Here is an 18,305-nt window from a genome sequence, read left to right as displayed (position 1 = left end):
CAATTTTCAGATGGTTGTTATAGACCTTTAGGTTTGTTTTTTTTTTCATCTTTTCTGTGGCAGTCTAGCTCAGAACAGTTTTATCATTTGCCCTTTGACTTAAGTGAAGCACCTTCTTTCTTTCTTTCATCACAATGACATGAATTATAGGGTTTATAGAGTTACTGAAAGCATAAAAGCTCAAAAGTTTACAATTGTATACACCTATTTTTGCACTTATTATACTATCTATAATTTTTTTTTTTTTTTAAGTTGTTTTAATTATTAGATTATTATAATATTTTTTCAATCGTAGGAGTTGCAGGTTTTCATCCCAACCAACTTCTGCTATTAATTGGACTCCTGCATTAATTAAGTTACAGTAGCTGCTGTTTCCCAGGCTCTGGGTTTTGGTGTCAGTCCTGAAAGTTAAAAAGCTGTGTTTGCTAATTTTTATTAGAATACAGAATGCATTTTTGTTTGTTACATGGGGACATTTTATTGCTTTAAATCTTGATTTTCATCCTCTTTTTCAGGCATTCTGGGTATTTAAGCCACTATTTACTAATCCCCATATGAGTGGGTATTTACGACACAGAAACAACTGCAGTCTTTCAGCATCCAGAGTCACTTGCCTTGGTGTCTACTCTGCTTCTTGTTAATTATCATTACTGGGTGTCACAGACATACACATGGGAGGCAGCTAAAGAGCTCAAAAGAGGTTAATTCGATGGTGGAGCAGGGGGTGGCACTTTTCTCTTTTTTTCCTGCAGACCAATCATAGGAAATTCTGCCTGGGCTCGATGATATCACTTCCGGTTCTGGGCCCAGTGACAAAACACTTCCAGTTCCTGCCCTGATGACATAATTTCTCCTGACTGGCTTTAAAACCGCCATATTGTGCCTATCTCTTCAGTTCTGTTTTGAACTAATGTCTGTAAACACCTATTGCTTCAATTGCTTTGCCTTCTTATGCCAACTTCTCAAGTATACAGGATGGCTGCCCCAAACCATTTTGCAGTGCTGTTGGGATATAATTAAGGGAGTAAACGCCACAGTAAAGGGTGATAAATTAGGAAAACGGAGAAAGGAGAGTTAAGCAAAAATTACTGAATTTCTTATGAATGTAAATCTCAAATTAATGTGATTGTTGAATGAAGAATGAGGGAGTAAAAAAACAATAAATAACCAATAAGATCAAGTGTAGTTAAAATTAGTCAGTGATTATAAATGTGCTTAGACAAAGACCCGCAACCACAGTTTGCCCCAGGTCTGAACACGAGAGCCACTGGCTTCGAGTAGAAGAATGCTCTCTTTTTTATCATTTGCATCTGGAGTCTCAGCATTACCATCCTCTCATAATCAGCTATTGTATTTGATACTCTCAAAATAGTGAAAGTTACATTTTACAGTGTTTTGAATTGATTTTCACGCTTAGACAGAAATTTTTTGCAAATTTTACAAGTTTTGAGCTTTAATTTAAAGCAACCTATGTCAGCCGATACCCATATGTATACTTATTAGAACTTTAATCTTCCAACAAGCTGAAATCGCAGTGTTCACATATTTTATGACAAGGTTTATGGTATAAGAGTACTAAATCTGTTTTACTAGATGAAGGCTTAACTTTCAGAGTTCACACACACTTTTTACCTACAATTTTGTTGAGATTTTAGTGCAAGTTTGCATCCCAAACTCTATGAAGTGTATCTAAAGTACCATTATGCATATTTCAATGTTGTGCCATCTATACCTGCCAGACTTATGTAGACCTCTTATTCACCTTGCAAAAGTAATTGCGTTTGATTTAATTTTGCTTTTCGGTAAGAGAGCTATGTTGTCACACTCACATACTAGAAATTCAAGCTTATCTAAGACTTCTGTTTACACAGCATTAAGACAGTGAGCTTAAAGACAAGAGGTTAGGTAGGATCATCCAAGAAGGAGGAGGTTTATTAACTCCATAGATATGTTTCCAGGGTTATCAACTCACATGACTTCTAACTCTAAATTATGCAATCTCAAAAATGTTAGACATAAGGAGTTTATAGCTAGAAGCAGTGTAAGACTCTCAGGATTTGGGCATAGATTGGATGCTAAATATGTGATATTATTATAGTGGCAGACAGCCCTGTGAAAAATTAAGGATTCTTCTTGGTTTCATTTCCATAAAAGTCTCTTTGAGTGGTATTTTAGTAATTTTTATACTAAAATTACTTTGCAAGTCTATTTGGTAAAGAAATGCTGTATTTAAAGAATGATTATCCAACCACAAAATATATTTATTACTCCATGTACCCGGCTAAACCAATCTATTTACAAATATCTCTCTTACTTCTGTGTGATCTTACAGCATAGTGTCTTTTATGATAAGCACTATTTGGCACAAAATTAGGAGCCATACCATAATGTAAGCTTAATAAAATTAAACACAAATAATATACAGTAGATCATAAACAACAAGCAGGAATTGAAGTGAGAAGTCTGTTAGGTAAAATTCAAGCTTTCTTCATAACGATAAGTCATCTCTCAAAGAAAGAAATGATTCAAGACACCAAGATTTATTACACAAAAGTTAGAAGGCACACTGCCGGCCTTAAGTCTCACTTGGAGCCCCTCAGGACCAAAGTCATTTGACGATGAAGAAAGCCTGTGACATTTGTAAGACAAATTATCCCTAACAGTAAATGTTACTCGTTCAATTTCATAAGAACAAAGAATCGATAGTTAATTGAGGGAGCACAGTTTACACTTTCAAAAGAAAACCAGGTGGGGAAAAGCAATAGTGAAATAGATGCTAAAAGGCTACAGCAGATACACCATTAGCCAATTTCACCAACCCCAATGTGAGATTCAGGTTCTGCTGGGAGCCTATAGGAATACTGGTGATGTAAGGCAGGTCTTCGAGATGACTATTTCACATTTAATTGCCACTGTGGTTTTAGAGAATTAATGCTAGGCAGGTATAACTGGCACTAGCAACAAAACTCAGACTTGAGGTCACAAAGTGTATTTACAGCAGATACAGTACACTTTCAACAGGATCAGCACCTTGCTCACCAGCTTGGCATCTAAGATCTGAAGCAGTTCCCTGAAAGCTAAACTAACTAACTGCTTTTAAAATACTAGAAAAAGATGCACAATAAAGAAACTGTATGTTAGTGGTCAGGTGGGACTTAGGGATAACCTGCTGTAAGGAGTTCAGCATTTACAGGACAGTGTGAAAGAGCACAATATCATTCTTTTGCTTCTTAAAACAGTGGCTGCAGACAACAAGAAATGGAAGGAAGGAAGACCTTTTACCAAGTAATATGCAATAGTAGCCATTTTTATCAACTTTAATAGTCTTTGGTTTGGTATGGACAGAAGAGGGGTCTCAGTCAACCCATCTGCTTGTCTAAATAGCACAGCCTCTTACATTGTCAGACAACTATTAGGCTGAACCGAAATGAATTCAAAAGAATTGCAACAGCAACAACTACAGCAACTGGTAACAATATCATTCTAAACGGAAACTGCTTCAGAAAATAGTCTCAATTTTTCAAAACAAATCAATATTGTGACCTTTTGGCCAGAGACTGAGAGATCGCAACAGTAAAGCAAATCCTGTATGTCTGTCCTGCTCTACTCAGACTTTTAGCTAACACAGTTGCTCAGCATGCAGTATCTATTTTTGGAAAAGTGAAAATAACAGAATCTCACAAATTATGCACTGTAAGGAAAGCTGGAACATTAGAAATAAAAACAAACCAATGGAGATCATATCTCATTAATCATTAGTGGGCATGAAAGAATCGGAGGATGAATGGTGTGAAGGTTGATTCAGGGGTTTAGGTTTTATCCCATATTAAAAATGAGATGAAGTGCAGGATTGAAAAAGCTAGAGAATTATTTTAAAAATTACATAAAAAACAAATAAACAAAAAACAAACAAAGGCACATTACAATGTCATATAATATATTAAATATAATGTGACATTTTCCTCACAAATTGAAATTTCACTAAAGAAGCAATACACAAATCTATGTGGCCAGCCCTGGATTAAACTTAAAGCAAAATAAGCGCCTGCTTACGGCAACAAGGCAAAGGGGGCGCCATTGAGTTTTTTCCCCCTGGCTATCCTGCCCTTAACTCTTTCACTGCCGCAATTGACTTTACTTGAATTTTTTTTGCTGTCTTTAACTTTAGTCTGCATTGTTAAAACGTTTTTTTCTTGTCATGGTATATGACTAAAGATTAACAGTTTGGTTTGAAGATGCCTTCAGATATCACATCTGCTCCTGTCGAAAGCAAACACAACTAGCAGAATCTGACGAGCATTTAACTCATCGGCTGAGTTGTGTAATGGATCCTTAAACTCTTTATTTAATGATTACATTTACTGATTTTTCACATAAACTAGGCACATTTTAATCTCTTATTTGACCTTCAACATTTACTGAATTTCAATGTGCTGTCAGTTAAAAAGTCAGTTAAGGCCAAGGGGGCACCATTGTTGAGCTGCGCTTAGGGCATCAGCTGGTGTTGATTTGGCCCTGTATGTGGTATTATTTTTGAACTCAGGTGTAAACCTGGGCTTTCAAGAGTAGGCATGCTCTAAGACTGTAATTTCACCGTGTAGTTCTTTCTCATTATAAAAAAAAAATCCAGGAAAACATGCCATATCCACAAAGGAGACACCCACGCTGAGATATGACTGCTGCATCCAGTTACTGTGATGAGGTTTCTACAAAGAAAATGAATAAACCTTTAATCTTCATAAATTATAAAATAGTCCTTGTCTGTTTTACTTAAAATAATATGTCTCTTTTTTGTCAAGCTGTTGGCAAAACCTGTTTAACCTTTTCACGTTCCTAACTTTGTTGTGATGACAACATTGCACATGACAGCAACACTGATGCACTCTTTCACACACATATACCTGGGGAACAAAGAATCTGCCGAGGAAGAAACTTTGCACATAATGAAAATACAGAAATTTTACACAATAAGTCAATAGTGCTAAACTCTGTAAAAGTGGGTTCACTGAAGCACAGATAGATAGATAGATAGATAGATAGATAGATAGATAGATAGATAGATAGATAGATAGAGAGAGAGAGAGAGAGAGAGAGAGAGAAAGAGAGAGAGAGAGAGATAGATAGATAGATAGATAGATAGATAGATAGATAGATAGATAGATAGATAGATAGATAGATAGATAGATAGATAGATAGATAGATAGATAGATAGATAATTACGATTGTCATTATACTGCAATTTTTTAAAGTATTGTATGATCATCATCCACACTCTTCAGTTAACTTCCACGGAGTACCCCAATATTACACTAAAGTGAGAAATTAGGTTAATTTAAAAAATTCCCAATGCTTACAGTTTGAGATTGAAATGGATATTACTCCTTTCATCCATTTACCCATTATTAACCTCTTTAAATCCAGCATAAGATTGTAGGGACCCAAGCTGAACCCAACATCATCACAAGCTCATACTGGATGGAGTGGCATTAGAATTTATGTCTTTCAACCTTAAAAAATTGAATTCCCACCTCCACACCCATTCATGCTGGTTTAGCTGTTACCTTAAGCCTAATGTGGACCTTTAATTAGACGTTTCACATGTATGACTTTGTTATTTTGTTTTCCTTGTTCTCACAGATATATTTATGCACAGCCCAACATATAGTTTCAGTATTGTTTTCCTAATAGTTCTCATAAAAAATGGAGCTGTTTTGCTGTTTCACCATTTAGCCTCACAATGGCTACACTTAATGTTCAAACCTCAACTAACATTTGTTAATACGGTTTGCAGAATGTACTTCCAATGATCAACAAAACAGTGCTAGTGATTCTGGAACTTTTCCTCAGGGGTTTTCTACAAGGTTTCAGGAATGCCAAAGGGGGTAAGGAGTAAGTACATCAGGTAAGCTGATTTGTATTTTCCATTGAGTGAAGTGAAGTAATGTATTTAAATACATTCTTGTTCATCATGGCGCTGCAGAGTGGCACTGTGTAGCATGTCGGTCAGATATACAAATAAGAATTTCACAATACTCTGCACACTTGACACTCCTACTACTACTACAAGTGTAGACACATGTGGCTGCGTGTGACGTACAGTGGACTGGCCTCTTGTTTTACAAGAGTAAAATTTAATTACCTGCCTAGTAAGTTCATATGCCATAAAAATAATTATCATCCATTCCCATCCATTTTCTCATTTTGCTGTTTCCAATATATGATCTGCAGATAATAATAATAATAATAATAATAATAATAATAATAATAATAATAATAATAATAATAATAATAATAATAATAATAATAATAAATGCTTAAATTAAATTAATCCTTCAGTCCAATGTCGGTGCTCACATTTCCAAATCATATTCATGGGCACAACACCACTAATAGTTATGATAAAATTCATTCATTAAACCAATAAATAAATAATTAAAATTAACAAAATGTTTAATCCTCTCATCCATTTTCATTAACCACTCATTTATTTCAAGAGTGCATGCAAAATGACAATAATAATGCTAATTTCTGAAAGGCTAATTTAAAACAAAATGACACCACAGGTTATAAAGCAGTGCGCTAGATGTCCTAAAGAGTGGAATAACTTTGTTTCTTCCTCTTTGTTAATCTCCTGAAACAGCATAGTGAGGCCCAGAGCACTGGGGGGTGTGTGTTTGTAAAACATGAACGGTTGGCCTGTAATCTCATAAGAAGAAGGGCATCGCTTGTACTGTCCATGGGTTATTTCAGCAGGAATGCTGCAAGGCTGATCACCAGGATCGCTCACCCAAAGCAGTAATGACATCTCATAGTCATAGAAAAAAAATATTCCACTCTTACATAGCTCGAGTTATGTTTTTAAACAAAACTGCCTGCCAGTGTTTATCTAGAGCCAAAGTGGGCAATCAACCTACAAAACTTACGGACGGCCCATACTGTCAGCAGACTCTCAACATGTCGCCTGCTCTCCACAGGTCTCGATGACAGCCTTGTCTCTTTGCTTTGCCGTTCATACCCTCGAATACCACACACAACAACAAAACAAACAGAAGGGCTGGTGCATTTCCATCAAATTGAATTTAAGGTGCCCCCCCCAACACACACACTCTGCCAAGTTCCAATGGCTCAAAATTCCAGTTATGAACAGAAAAACAACAAACGTACATTCAGAAATTGCCCAGCTGATACTTTTGGCTTTTAACAATCTTTCTTTTTTGCACAAATGGCATTTGTGGTACTACTGCTGGCAGATAAACAGTAAAGGAGATTGTCAGAAAGCTGCATTTAATGGCTAAAATAATATGCTGCTAATATAATAAACATTAAAAATCTGTGTAAATACAATTATGCAAATTAACTAATGAAGAAAACAAGCATGAAATAAGCAGGACAGCATTTCATCATCAACTGTCACAACACTGGCACGCATTTTCAAGGCCCTGAACCTGAATGTCTCAGAGACACTCCTAAAACTGACAGCAATAGGAACCCCTCTCAAAGCACGTCCCAATCCCAATAAGCCAAGCAGTGTCTAGAGGTGGAAATAGGCTTCCATTGTGAACCTTAACTTATCCACTGTCTTCTACATGGCCACATTAACTCCCAGGCCAAAAGAACAGAATTAATTCTGCATAGACAGAAGCGGAGATGCAACATGGTTTGTATGCATGATACGCAGGCTCAAGCGGATGTATTAAGGCATTGGCAGAGATGACGATGTGGACGAATTTTTAGCAAGAAAATTTTAAATAGATATGGAGAGCCAAGAGGCACAGAGCAGGCTGATGAAGTATATTGTATTTACCCAGAATGTACAAATGGTGGCAAAGGAATAGGGAAGGAAAGACAGCTGATACACATGGCAAGACTTCAGCGACAGAAGCATGATCTGTACAACCAGACGTGTTTATCTACACAGATGGAAGAGTGTGACCAAAATGCATACAGAAATCGAGGAAGACTATGGCAGGAAATACACAGGATCAAGATGTGCAAGCATGGGATTAACTACACTACAGAAAGAAGTTGACGGAAATGCAGGCATGTAAGGGGAAGCATTTCATTCATGTTTACCCCTTTGAACTTTAATTATTATTGTGTAGTGATTTACTATAGTGCTTACTATGAAATGGTAGTTATACAGTTATCTTATACAGTTATATTGGGTTATGAAAAGTAGGAGATAGAACAGCAAATATAGATGCAACTGTATATATTAATGGGGACCAATTTCCAAATAAGGGAGAAACACAGGAAAATATGTTCTTGACAAAACAAAAAATGTACATCAGTACTTTACATGCAGCAAAAAAGAATAAAGGCTGGATTAATATCACATTAAAATAAACACATGCATACTGCTAATTCTAAAGCAGTACCACTCATGTGGCACTTTGCCATGGCTGAATTGGCATCCTTTCATCTGCTAGTCTCATTTATCTTCATAAATAAAATAAGAAGCACCTTCTGATCGACATGCACCATGACATGATAAGAAAATCTTCTCCTAACTTGCATGTGTATGTACACTGTGGCACATATGAATAGCTGTGACGTTTAACATAAAGGACACATGCAAACTGCATACATTGCTTGTCCAGTCTTAATCTAAACTAAAGATATGACATTCATCTGTGATCATTTAAGTTTTACCTTAAAGAATATGCATTTTACACTAGCTATGAATCTGTATTAAGAATGTTTTAATAGATAGATAGATAGATAGATAGATAGATAGATAGATAGATAGATAGATAGATAGATAGATAGATAGATAGATAGATAGATAGATAGATAGATAGATAGATAGATAGATAGATAGATAGATAGGTTTTGACAAATGTTCATTGAACTGCGTTTGCCTTTCTTTGAAGTCCCTACTGCAGCTTCACAGGAGGACTGACTGCTCTTCCCTCCAGCTACAGCTGATTCCGTTCCACTCCACTTTCAAAGGCAGCAGATCCACTGTAAGGTGAAACTCTTCTTACTGCTTCTTAGAATGCATTTATGTTGCTTAAAATCTTTAGATGGCTATCGAAGAGTCGGGTTGTAGGGTCGGGAAAGCGACTGGTTTTTAATTGCGCACCACGGTGAGGATGCAGCAGTGCTAACTAAGCTTGTTTTAATGAAGAGTTGCAACATGTGATTCGTATTCAGATATCGGAAATAAAGTCCTTCTCACACATGCATTTGATCAAAGTGTGCCATCCTCAGAATTTAAGTACAGCTGTAGGTTGGAAAGATCTATTTTATTATCTATTTTTCGTTCATTTGTTTTTCAGAAGCTCGCCGAGTGTAGGTGACAGTTCAAATGGATACTTCTCACACTCAATGCTGGGATGAGAAATGACTTGCCTATAGGATCCCCCTAAGCAAAAATCAATGCATGGTCTGCATTTTCAGCCTTCGTTTGTGCCGGAGTCACTCGTCTCGCTCTTTTATTTTCGTCGATCATTACTTCCTACTTCATCTAAGCCACCATTAGTTATCTGCGCTTTTCACTTATTTTAGGATTTCAATTATGGAAATAGAAAGCATTATGTGAAATAAATTATAGTCGTGAGAGCTGCTGATAATGTTGCAGTAACCATTAACTTCTTGTTATCCCAAAGACTGCGAATCTGCTGAGATTTAAAACTATATTTTAAGAAATCCGAATTTTCTTCAACAGGAAGAATAGACGTCTGTAGGAAACATTACAATGTAAATCAAAGTCCATAAAGCAATCAGTGTTACAACTCCGTCTTTCCAGGTCAAATGTTAAACGTTGGGACAAACACTTTAAATAGGACGTTTTTGCTCCAGTAGTGAAAAGGTCTGAATTGCTAGAAACTCGACCTGAGAGAAAAAGTTTGGTCAGGACTGAAGGACCGAGTTTTATTGAGTATGGCTGATGGCAGGCACAGCTCTTACTGAAAATATGTTTAGAAAGGTACATATACTATAAGACGATGTGATCAATAATGATATGCAGTGACTTTTAAAGATCGCTTTGCACTGCAGGCTTATTATAATCTGAAGATGTGAGGCATGTAAAACTACAAGTGAATGTTGCGTTTCATGTGTTCTGTTGAATAAGTCAATACAATTATTTATCGCCTACATATGTAATTATTTCTCATTTCAAGTCTTAAGTAACTAACTGCAACTTTGAGTGCCAAGGTATCCCCAAATTGTCAGTATCCATTAAAGAATAACAAATCAGGGAGATAAGGATTTTTTTATATATATTTCGCGTGAATACAGGCTTCAAACCAAACTGAAATTAAACGAACAAAGAATTGAAGCCAGTTCCTTACCTGAACTGAAATTGAGATTTTTCTTTTTCAGTAAACACATCTGCGTATTTCATTCATTCTTTATTTATTTGTTACACACGCAAGTCGAACCGCAACTCTGCCCCACTGTCATGTATCGAAACGCGAAACAACATTTAATTCACACAATTGAAATGCATCACACCATGCTCAGCAAAAATAGATGTTTATTATTATTATTATTATTATTATTATTATTATTATTTCCAATGGTAGCGCTAGATTTTGGTAATTTTTGGTAAACCTCCAGCGCTGATAAAGTATGTTTGCGTCAGGTGGCACGCCTTAACGGCGAAATTCAAGATATTTCTTATTATTCCAGAAAATTATAATTGGCCAATCCTTACGCTTAGCTTGTTACTTAAAGCACTCAAGTCAAATAAACCAAAGTTTTACATAATTAAAAAATTATATAAAAGAATCCATTAAGTGCAGTCGCAGGTGGGCCATTAGTCAATCTGAACCGGTTTGGAGTATGTAAGTACTCCATAGAAACGGGGGGCTTTGGCACATTCTTTCAGGTTGCCAAGCAGTAGTCGTCATCAGCCTTGTATGTTACAAGTATTTGCTGCTGTAATATTTTTAGTTAGTAAAATAACATACAGATTGTTCAGTTTGAGTAGGTGATAATGCACGCTAAACAACAACAACAAAAAAATAAATAAATCATGCTTCTTGAATTGAGTAATACTTGTTCAAAGTCGATTCTAGTGAAGACGGGACCGTAATACTGATACGACATATTTCCCAGAAACCTAAACAAATAAATTGACCCTTTGGTCCCCTTAAACAAAAGCATTACTTTCTTGTCATGTTTAAGTATCTTTTTTTTACCTTATCTGTATACTTCAAAGTTTATCTTCCAAATTATTGAAATAGCAGATCTAAAATTAAATACATTATATGGCCGTTAGTATGTAATGGTGTTTGTATCTATATTATGAAGGTCTTTTAATAAGAAAAATATGTATGACAAGTCATGTCTCAAGAAGATTTCACTAATTGTTACTTAGTATCAGGGCAGAATGTTTGATGGGATGAGCTCCTGCCGTTGTCACTGCTGCTGAATTAGGTCTGCGTCTATAGAGAAACATCGGTCATTTTAAAGCCATTTACTTGCCGTCGCGTAACTGGACTCATTACCACTCCTAAGCTGCATCATCTTTACGAAGAGAAATATTCTGTGTTTCCAGACCTCCCCCTACAGAGAGAGAAAAGAAACAGCAGTGCGGAGACGAAATGGGAGCGACGGAAGTAAAGGAAGGAATAAATAGGAGGGAGGGGTGAGAGAGAGAGAGAGAGAGAAGAAGAAGAAGAAGAAGAAGAAGAAGAAGAAGAAGAAGAAGGCAATCGAAAGCTCATATAACAAGAGCCAATAATGTGCAAGGTGCAAAACATAAATGAAATTAAATTCATAAATTAGAAAACATGGACGACAGAAACGGAGTAGAGAAATAAAGGCAATGAGATTGCGTTGTCTTGCTCAGAAAAGTTACTTACTTTCACAGTCACGGCTCGGAGCTTCCATCCGAAGCGCCCACGCGTAACTTCCTCCTACCCTTCGTAGGAGTTTCATCACCGTCACTAATACGTGTGCCAAAACTGAAAACATCGAGCCTCCTCATTAGGCTACCACATTCCTACTCATTCCTTAAAGTAAGAAGACGACAAATACAATTTACTTATATAGCGCCTTTCCCATACTCAAAAACAAGGCACAAAGTCACATTGGACCGTAAAAATTCATTCGATCAGACTATGGCTAAGTTGGCGTTTTAACAGTATAGTCGGTCCATCTATTTTCTTAACCTATACAGAAGATGTTATAACAATGACACTGTGAGACTTAATCCAAATGCAGGATCGCGAGGTTTAACCTGGCAGCATCGAATATGCGGCAGGAGCCAGCCCTTTACAGCTGCCCGGCTGAGTCGTACACCCAGTTTTTACTTGATTTGAACCCATGTAATTCAGTTTTAGGGTAGCAGAGAACGGCAAACAAGTCATTCTTCCGTTTTAATAGCAATGATCAGGAGAAGGTGAAGAAGATTAACGGAAAAAAAAAAATAAACTAACGAGAAAGAAAAAGTAAAGCGGTTTAGTGCGTTAGCTTTTGTCAACGGAAACAGGGAGTGATGTTCCTTTTAATGAAGCTATTGCACAGTTGTTTTTTTTCCCCACGGACAAAACCCGTTTGTGGTATTTCACCTGATTGATCATTTTATATCCAAAAGAGCAGAAAACAACTATGATATGATCATTTTCACGTTATTGTTTTATAAAACCAATTGGAATAGGATTAGAAGTTCAGAGTTGAGGCGTGATTTAAAACAAACCCCCAAAGTCATGCACCGTGTTACTAACCGCACACACAGATTCGGTGTAGCCCCTTATCTGTGAGGCGATGCCAGATGCCACTAAGAAAGCAAAGTGCGTACTTTTATTGCACATGGCGCGGGCTCTTTCTTTCTTTCTTTCTTTCTTTCTTTCTTTCTTTCTTTCTTTCTTTCTTTCTTTCTTTCTTTCTTTCTTTCTTTCCGCAAACAGAACATTACTTACTGCAAAATGAACAGCGCAGTGACGCAGTGGTTGGCGCTGCTGCTTCACGGGTGACCTCGGATATATTCAGTCAATGCTTGTAATGGCTTTGCACATTCTCCCAGTTGTACGCATGGATTTTCTAAGGGTTCTCCATTTTCCTTCCACATCCTACAGACGTAAAGTCTACACTGCCTTTTGAAGTGCCTACGTTTACTGAGGTAATTGTAATTGTACGCTTTTAAACGCACACTGTGATTAAGTGCCGCCTCATCTAGGGTCGATTCCTCTTTTGCGCAAGATGTTGGAGGAATCGTAAATGGCTCAAATCGACTCGAATAACCAATGCGGCGAAAGTCAAGTGTTGAGTCGCTAGTTGTAAATCTCCCGTTAATAGTTCAAGCACAGCCTGGCATTTCTTGACGACTGGGGGCAATTCGGAATTTTCCAGTGCAGTGCCTTCAGACTCTAATCCCATTCCAATCAAGAATACGAAAGTTTCCCCACACATCTTATTACTCCTTTATACCAATATAAGAGATGTGTCGGACACACTACAGTTACTAACAACTGAAGGAACGAAGTTTCCGCTAAATGACCTACCTGCATAAAGTTGAAATGCTCGCTCCTAAAACGTACTCCTTCAGAGCGCCGGGTAAATCCTCAAAACAGATCCATCGTACTTTAAAATAAAGTCTGCTGTTTAAGATATCTTCCACCCCAGCAAAAGTAACGTTTAAATATTATGAAGTCTTTGTCAATTCAAATAGGAATAAATAAACAGAAGAATAAAAAATATACCCATCGATTTTATAAAAGAACAGTTTCGTTTGCGTATCCCAAGTTAAATGTCACTTTGCAAATCCACAGAAAAATACACAGCAAATACGATCCCAGGTACGTAAATGTCTTTAAAACAGGATCTCTGAGCTAGTTTTGAAATGAAGCAGCTTTCATTCAAACGATACTGGCAACTACGATCCAACGAAATACTGTTGTAGCTTAACTCCGTTCACTGTAATTTTATTCCGATCTTTACGCGTACAGTGACCACAGCTCAACGGCGAATTTTCTTCTCCTGGCGCGCTACTTCAGCTACTTGTCCTCCTCAGTCTCGGCGCTCTTCTGTCTGTTCGCAGAAACAGGATCCAGTCTTTGTAGCCGGCGGCTTCATCACAAAACCATATATCCAGGAGCCCCCCCTCTTCCTCCCAGAGCTGTGCGTGGATCGCGGAGCGGAGTCAATGAGAATGAGGGGGGCTGATGGAGAGAGGGGTGGAGATAGAGACACAGAGAGCAAGATAAAACACACACATACATACACGAGAGAGCGTGACGAAGAGCCACCATCACTTATGAACGAGTAAGGCAGAAATAACTTGAGGGTGACGTATAGGTTAGCTATACCTGCGTGGTAAAAGCGGTAATTGTGACTTGGGGTTCTTGTGAAGAAAAGGGGCAAGGAAAAGTGTGTCTCCATAACCTGTAGTTTACACAGAAGAAGAATGTGAGTGGCAGAAAAAGATGTCAGGTACTTAGAGATGTCCCGAGGAAGACCGAGGGGGCGATGCACCTAGAGGAATGATCGAATAAGGCACTGGCAGTTGAAGACGCATGGCAAGGGGAACTAAATACAAGATCTTGGAAAACGTCTAAGAAAGACCGAGAGGCTTCCCGACAAGGAGCTGAACGCGTGAGAGTTGAAAAACAGCTCAGAAACAGAGATGGATGGCAAAACAGAAGTGAAATATAGAGAATGTCACCGAAACTCTGGCATTTTGGGAGGAGCGCTCAAAATTGCCACCAACTCGCACCAGTAATATTTGTGCACTATTTAAGATAGTAACCTGAAACAGCTTCCGTTATCAAGAATAAAGGATGCTTTTTCGTCACTCTTAGCGGCTTTTTAAAAATACGTAGCCCCGTGCTATCTATCTATCTATCTATCTATCTATCTATCTATCTATCTATCTATCTATCTATCTATCTATCTATCTATCTATCTATCTATCTATCTATCTATCTATCTATCTATCTATCTATCTATCTATCTATCTATCTATCTATCTATCTATCATAGCTTATTATGTGGCTTATAATGTTAAATACTTGCGCATTGAGGATACTCCTAACCTAGGGCTATGTTTAGGAATGTCTTTTGAGGAAATCTTGTAGATACCATGTCAACCATGGCACAAATGGCATCGGCAGCCGCTGGCGCTTTCAAGACGCGGAGAAGATGCTGTCCCACATCTGTGAACAAATGTATTATGATATGATGGGAGAGATCCGAAATAATCACATTAGTCCAAAAACAGGCAAAAAATAATTGTAGCCGGAATATCTGGAAGACGGGCAGGAATGGGCTTGCCTGAAAAATTAGTCAAGTTAAGCAGAGGTTAATTTGAAGTGAAAGGCATTCGGCTACTTCTCTATGACCGTTCTTTCTGGGCGTAAGAAAAATATCCCTGGCCATTTGTCTACTATTAAAACAATGAGGTGTTTATTTTTTTGCGACACCCCAGGAGAAAAGTTCTGGGGTATCAGGAGCAGTACGCGGAGATTGTGTTAACGCTAACTTTTGGAGGTATTTATTGACATCTCTTCTTGTTCTTATTTAAAATCTTTCAACGTTTCTCTTTTTCCCAACCGCTGTCATTTTTAATGCCTTGTTTTCATTATGTAGCTGTCCGTGAAGTAGTTAATGATCTTTATTTAAGTTGGGTTAATTTTGTTTTTGTCACGCAAGCGTCTTGTGTTTTTGCCTTATTCGGTACTCCAGGAGTGGAGGCGCGACAGCTGCGAGGCGGGGTGAGAAGAACCCGGGGTGCGGGGGAGCCGTGCGTAGGGGGGATGCGGAGGTGGCTCTCGGCCTCCCTCTGTCGCAAGTTCTGTAGGCGCTCATCGCAAGAAAAAAAAAATCTCACAAACCGCCGGAACATGGCCATATTGGAAATAGTTTCCAGTGATGCGCTTTCCCAGCGTCATCACAGAAATGACATATTCTGGAAATTCTCACATTTCCTCAGCGATTATTCCGACCGTCCCGGTTTACTTGAATGTCTTACTTAAGCTATTTATTTTCAGCTTTTAACAATAGTCGGCACTGTTGAACACAGATCAGAGCATCACATACACACACACACAAGAACGTACTTTGTATGCTTTTACAAAGACACGAACCGCTCTGACTTGTTGCTTCTCTTTGTAGATCGCGCCTGAGGAGACACTAGAAGGTAAAACCGCACCACAGTACCGCCGCCACGGCAGGTGTAAATTTGCAACGAAGCTCGTTATCATCTAAAGAAGACCCCCTCTTAAACTGCTTATATGAAGCTCCCGGGAATACACGGTTATCCAGGGTGCGATTCATTATTTGAAAACACGATTTACGCCGAGCGGTTCAGACCCCGTTCCTCGTGACACCAGCGGCCAGATGACTGTCAACAGCTCATTTCATGTGTCAAGGTAACAGGAGTGGGACCCGCCTCCACAGAAATTACAAGTTAATACTGTAATGATTCCGTTGTAACCTTTGCGCGCTGCATCAGAAAATGACTCATAAGCACAGTACTATTTCAATGCAGGTTAAATGATTGGGGATTGCTTTTACTGTATATGGGAACGTTGTTTTATTTACTGATAGTTTTCTCAGAGAATTAAAGATTAGTTCTGTTGTTTATCCAAGTGACTTGCTAGCAATCATGAATTCCTTTTTCTAAAAGCTACCTTAATTTAAGGTATTATTTGTAATCCAGTAACGTTTTTGATATAATACACCATGTTTATAATCCTAAATAAAATGATTTCAGCTTAAACATGAACAATGAACAAGTAATTTATATTGTATTTCTTTAACGTTGGTCCACACAATTAGAGGTAACACTTTATTTTAGCTACTGCAAAAACATCTCTTACTAATGTATTGTTACGTAGCAAAGATTTATCACAGTCAGTTTTTGGTCTTCCTAACACTCACAAAGTATCAGTAAAGCAGTTATTTATCTCTGCAATGTGGCTTACTAAAATGATTTCTCTTTGCAATGTTCAGAGGTGGTTTAAGTGAGACATATGTCTGTTCATATTGACTACTTCAGTATAAAGTCTGAATCTTTTATATTCGTAAGTCACTTTGCCAATGTATCAAAGACTTAAGATGTCACACTGTACAGAGTTGAATAACCAGTTTATTAACCCTAACCCTAAGCATTTTGAAAACTAAAAGCACCCTTTTTCAAGATGTTTTTACATACCAGCAGGGCCATTTTATGCACGGGCACAAGGACCATAGGGACCCACGATGCCTATATATGTTTCTGTTTTGCTATCAAAACAGGGCCCCAGCACATTGCTCCACCCGGGGGCCTATGATGCTGTTAAGATGGCTCTACATACCAGTATAGGAGTAATAGGTGCATTTTTGCAGTACCTAAAATAAAGTGTTACCTACAGCATATAGTTTTGCTTATTCACAAAGCTTAGGTTCTGATTGATTTCCAGACTAAAATGTCTTACTGTGTATGTTTCACCGTGAAGGCTCATCTGGTGTTCAGATAGATTTCATGCAGGAAATAACACTTCCAGCTATCTTTTTAAGAATTGAGATTAAGATTTAAGAATTGATTACATCTTGCCTGAAGAAGGGGCCTGAGTTGCCTCGAAAGCTTGCATATTGTAATCTTTCTAGTTAGCCAATAAAAGGTGTCATTTTGCTTGGCGTTTCTCTACATTCATAATGGCTAACACAGTACAACACCCTAGTACTAAGAATTGAGATTAATTTAATTACCAACTCTATATTGTTAGTGTTCACACTGATGCATTTTGCAATAGAACGATGTCCTGAAAAGACTGATTCCTGACTTTCACCTATTGCTGCCAGTATTAGTGAAGTAGATCAGACTGACTCACAGTCAGTTTTGGGAAAAAAGGATCAGAAAAAAGAAGGAACTACAGTATATACACCAGGGCAGTGTTTGTCAACCACTGGGTCGCGACTCACTTTTGGGGGCTGTGTGTGGTGAGATGCTATTGTTTACAATGGCGGTGGGTTGCGAAGTGGGTCGCAATGATCACGCTCAATACTCTCCCCACTCGGATAATCGCTTTCGATTCATCAGGCCAGTGGCGTAGCAATGGATTTTGCAGATTGTGCAAAGCACAAGGGCCTACGAACTTGGGGGCCCTACTCGGAGCCATATAGATTTAAAAAAAAATTTAACAACCAGTACCAATGCAGTGGCTTCAACGTTCAATGTCTTTTTATCATCAAATCTGACCTCGATGGCTGATGATCTTCTCCTTGAAAGCTATAGCACTGACATTTCACCTCTGTTTTGCACTCAATTGCTGTCATTTCGTGCATGTTTTCAATCCATCCTGTCAACCAAGTCGGCTGTTTTTGAAGTAGCTGAAATGTTGCTGAGATCACTGTGCACTGTTGTCTACTTT

The 18,305-nt window shown here is 38.0% G+C and overlaps 1 protein-coding gene and 1 long non-coding RNA gene across 11 annotated transcripts in view; one reads left to right on the top strand and one right to left on the bottom strand.

Annotated features, from left to right (window-relative positions):
• adgrb1a (adhesion G protein-coupled receptor B1a) overlaps positions 1–14,058 on the bottom strand; it is a 154,870-nt gene extending 140,812 nt beyond the window's left edge. For 4 of the 10 annotated variants that reach the window (XM_028817487.2, XM_028817485.2, XM_028817488.2 and 1 more), the window contains exon 1: positions 13,458–14,057. The gene's annotated coding sequence lies outside the window, so the exon portion shown is untranslated. Of the gene's footprint in view, positions 1–13,457 lie in introns of all 10 variants that reach the window. The other 6 variants (XM_028817484.2, XM_051935831.1, XM_028817486.2 and 3 more) reach the window with 3 other exon arrangements.
• Positions 7,513–16,420, top strand: LOC127530078 (uncharacterized). Its single transcript, XR_007936609.1, has 3 exons — positions 7,513–8,044; positions 8,874–8,971; positions 16,066–16,420. It is a non-coding gene; the product is annotated as an uncharacterized LOC127530078 (long non-coding RNA).
• The last annotated feature ends 1,885 nt before the right edge of the window (positions 16,421–18,305 follow it).

Source organism: Erpetoichthys calabaricus, chromosome 13, assembly GCF_900747795.2.
Source record: "Erpetoichthys calabaricus chromosome 13, fErpCal1.3, whole genome shotgun sequence".
Taxonomy (NCBI): domain Eukaryota; kingdom Metazoa; phylum Chordata; class Cladistia; order Polypteriformes; family Polypteridae; genus Erpetoichthys; species Erpetoichthys calabaricus.
Note: the sequence above shows the minus strand (reverse complement) of the source record. Positions and strands in the feature narration are given on the sequence as shown.